Raw genomic sequence first — 4645 nt, forward strand, 5'->3', positions numbered from 1 at the left:
GTATATTCCAGGGAAGGGTTTCTGAGTTTTGACCCTGTATCTCATTTACTTTCCTGAGGATAAACTATCCAACTTAATATTTGTGGCAAACTCGAATGATTTTCAAGTTTGGTAAAGGGCTCAACCTTTCATCTAAAATTCTGAATTGTTTGGCCAGCTCTCAGTAGTCCTAATTTTTTCCGTTTGTGAATCTAGTTGCCTTTTAACTTGTCAAGGGCAGGCCATGGAGATGACTGGGCCCCCCAATATTGGAATGGACTTGCACATTCTCTGATGAGGCAAGGGCATCCAAGTTTTCTCATTTGAAGGATGGGATGGAAGCAAAAGTACTCCCTTGAAAGTAATTGTTCTCATGTTTTGTTGAAACCACTTCTAACTTTGATTTATATGTGTGTAAATATATAATCGTATGTGCTTACATTTCTCTCAAGATGTATTCTGAAATAAAGTTTTTTAAAGTTGTTACAAATGTCCTCTGATCATGAGAAACACATATAGTAACTTTTAAAACTAATTATTTTGCAATAAAGATTAATGTATTTTATTAGACTTACACTTTAATAACTTATTTTAACAACTGACTTATTTTTTGTCTATTCTACATGAAGCTAACTGTCATTTACCAGTGAATATCACAGGAAAATGACACCTTATGGTTAACTTTCAAAGTAATCACTATTTGCAATTACTATCCTTAAAACAGTTTTCAGTTTGAGAGTTTAAATACAAAATAACTAAAACACTTATCTGTTGGTAAAAGCAGGATCAATTCAGTAAAGTTTTGACTCTCAGAAGAGTTTAGGTTAGAATACAGTATTTTATATATTTTTAAAATATATAATTAAATCCTATTACAGTTGGGAAGTTTGCTTTTCTTATGTATTGATATTCTTAGAGCACAGGTAGTCAACTAACAATCTTTTTCAATTGTATAATTTATTTTGGACCATACTACTCAACTTTCATACCTATTTAAATATATGGCCTGAACATATATGTAGAAAATTAGATTGCTTTGACACTTGAACTGAGAAAAACATCTTTAATCAGATTTACTTTATCATACTCATAATCTCAAACAAATCCTCAACTTTACTGTAGTTTTTCATTTATACATTAAAACTACTATTTCAGCTAAGGATAATCATAAAAATTATTATTGAAATAAGTTGGATAGTTGAAAGTTGTCTTCTAATATTCTCTATATGCAAATTTCTTTATATCAGAATATAATATTATAATCATTTTTTTCTCAGTGTTCTAATTATATGTTATTGGCACATTGGAAATACAGTGGCCATGTTTTGATATCTTCCCCTAAATCTTGTTCCGTTAGAACAAATTTTACAAATAACAGAAAGCTTATAGTATTCATAAGAACAAAATTTTAAGTGCTTTCAACTAAGCAATATTTCTGTTTTCTCATAGAAATATTCATTTCCCATGACATTGACTCACTTTAAGTGAATAGGTATCATAAATAAAGGAGGAAAAATGGATGAGATATAGGGAGTGGGGATGAGTGATAGCCAGGGTCATCTAAAATTATATTGTAGATTTTACCTTTTAAACCGTATCTTGGACATAAAATGTTCCTGTAAGCAAAAAGTACAGGTAAAAAAGAAATGGCTGAAGTGAAACTATGATTTTAAAAGTGAAAAAATAACTTTCATTTATTATGTCTAATTAGCATTAAGCTTAGTGTGTATCTTATATCAAATATACAATGTAAAACAGCTAAGAAGTTAACTTTAATAGTTAATATTTGTTGTCTTTCTACCATGATCCAGTCAGGCATCCCATCATATATGTAAGTGCTTTACCTGTATTATCTCAGTTCATCTTCAGAATGCTCTAGGTGGTAGGTCTAAGAACTGAGTAGTTGAGTCAGACAGCTCATAAACCATGAAGTGAGGATTTGAATCCATCTGACTCTAAACTTGGGTTCAATATCAAGCAAAATGAAAAGGAAATAATAGAAAATGTGAGCTCATTTACTAAATTTAAAGAGACCTGCCACATAAAACCCATGGTATCTCCCCAGATTCCAAACATAGGAATGACTACCTGTTACTCTTGGCCCTTTCCTCAATAAAACATTTTGGAGAAAAAAAAATCTTACTGAAATATTCCTATGTCCCCAAATTGGGTTTGGATACATTTTGCTGGTTTGGCTGGTTGTTTCTTTTTGAGGATGCCAATGGAAAATTTATTGCATCTTCTATCCCACCCCAAAAGTTAACAAAAGAAGAGGACGATTAAATTTAATGACAAAAGTATTTTCAAATATGTGCCAATATATTAGAAATGTACACAACATACACAAATATGTAGCAACAACTTCATAAAAGGAAAGACTAACTGAAAACCAGTTTCCCTTAAAAATAAGGGACTTAAAAATAAGTCCCTTATTTAAATTTAACTTAAATAAGCAGTGATTTTTTTTTCATTTTACCAATGTAAATAAGATTAATTTTCCATTTTAAAGACTTTTTTAAAATAAAAAAATTCAGTTACAAAAGAAATTCAGTTACAATAACATTTGCTAAAGTAGTGAAATGTTATATGACTCTATAGGTAGCAAATCATTTCATGATTTTTTTGGCCATATGTTTATTTTCTAAGAGTTTAATCAATTAAGTTTTAGCCTAATTATTCAGTGAATAGGGACCTCCATTTTAAAAACTACTTTCATTTAATGAACTAAGAGACTTAAAGATAGAAAATGATATAGAAAAATAAAGTCTCAAATGGTGCTTCATTTTGTGACTGTTTTTTAAATATTATAAAATGATAGACTCTAAAATACTAGGAAAAAAATCTTTTCTCTTTAAAAAGCTCCAATTGTTCATTTTTATTTATAAAATATTTGAACCTAAGAGATTGGGACATAGATACTGTATCTGCTCAGGCTTATTTATTTACTACCTTGGGACTGCAAAACTGAAGATGTTAAGATTTTGTCAGGAGCATCCACTCAAGCCCCCCTAAGTACTAATAAAAGATCTTTAAGCATATCATGTCATTCAACAGAAAACTGCTCAGTTTTTTCACTTTCACCTGAGAAGAAACGAAAGCACTGCAACTGCGTTTTTTGCAGTGGGTAGAGTCCTCAGTTGTTTTGTGTAGACCCTTCTCTTTTAAAAAAAAAGAGTTGCTTTTATTAAATGCAGAGAGCAGTCATATTTAAAAGGCATTTGAATTAGTGCTCCTCCCCTGATAGCTCAGCTGGTAAAGAATCCATCTGCAACGAGGGAGACCTGGGTTTGATCCCTGGGTTGGGAAGATACCCTGGAGAAGGGAAAGGCTACCAACTCCAGTATTCTGGCCTAAAGAATTCCATGGACTACTCCATGGTGTTGCAAAGAGTTGGACATGACTGAGCGACTTTCACTTCACTAAGTAAAGGACTTTTAAAATGGATTCATTTTGATATTTGGCAAAACTAATACAATTATGTAAAATAAAAAAAATAAAATAAAATCAAAAGCAAAAACAAAAATTAAAAATAAAATAAAATAAAATGGCTTATCCACTTTGTAAGTTTGACTCTTAGAAAGAGAAATCATCCAGCCCTATCCTGTTTAAACCTATGAAAATTCCTTTTCAAAAAAAGTTACTTTTTAAAAAGTCTGATAATTTTGGACTTTTAAGAACAATGTTAACAGTCTAGGAGTCAGTCACATATAATTCAGTTCTGCCTCACTTTGACCTAGGAAACCATGCCTTAAAAGACACTCTTAGATTTTTACCCCTGATCCCCAAATCTAATTCTAGTTATTGCCTTATTTTAATTAAAATTAAGGCTAGGTTGTTTAACAGCATTAATAAAATATTTGTGTAATCTTTTATCTTATTATATATTTTATATGCATAATATATTTATCATAAACAATATATTTGTTATTATACATATATTTTAAAATACATGTATTATTAAAAATATGTATCTGTACATAATAATATATATTTATTATTGTAATCTATCCTTGATTTGAAAATTCACATTCCATTATTACTGACTAAAATCATAGAGTTTTATATATAATTTTCTTTCCCTTAAAATTCATCAAAGTACATAAGTCTGTATGTATAAATAATAACTATACAAAAAGTTATATTAGTATGAAGCAAAAAAGTTATTAAAGCAGTTTTTCAGTTTCAGTTTGTGGGATAATGCCACAAAACTGAATTTTGTCTAATAATAATATTAACATTTATCATTCACTAAAAATCTAAGAGTATTTTAGGATAGGTTTGTGGCATCTCTTGGACCTCTCCTCCATCGCTGTCCTGTAAGTTCAACAAAATAATAATTTCACTTGAAAAATTAGGAAAATGTGGACTCTTTAAATTAGAAAAAGAAATGAAAAGACCTGAAGATAGTTCCTGCATAGGTCCTGGAATCTTTAATGCTATGCATTTCAATTATTACTTTAAATTCTTTCAAACATGAAATCTTTACATTTTGTGTTCAAAGTAAAATTACATGTTATGGATTTTCAAAGCCCTTCAGAACACGAAAAGTTTATAGCAAAAGGCTGAATAATACTAGCTGCTGCTGCTACTGCTGCTAAGTCGCTTCAGTTGTGTCCGACCCTGTGCGACCCCATAGATAGCAGCCCACCAGGCTCCCCCATCCCTT

The sequence above is a fragment of the Bos indicus x Bos taurus genome, chromosome 8, assembly GCF_003369695.1.
Source record: "Bos indicus x Bos taurus breed Angus x Brahman F1 hybrid chromosome 8, Bos_hybrid_MaternalHap_v2.0, whole genome shotgun sequence".
NCBI lineage: Eukaryota > Metazoa > Chordata > Mammalia > Artiodactyla > Bovidae > Bos > Bos indicus x Bos taurus.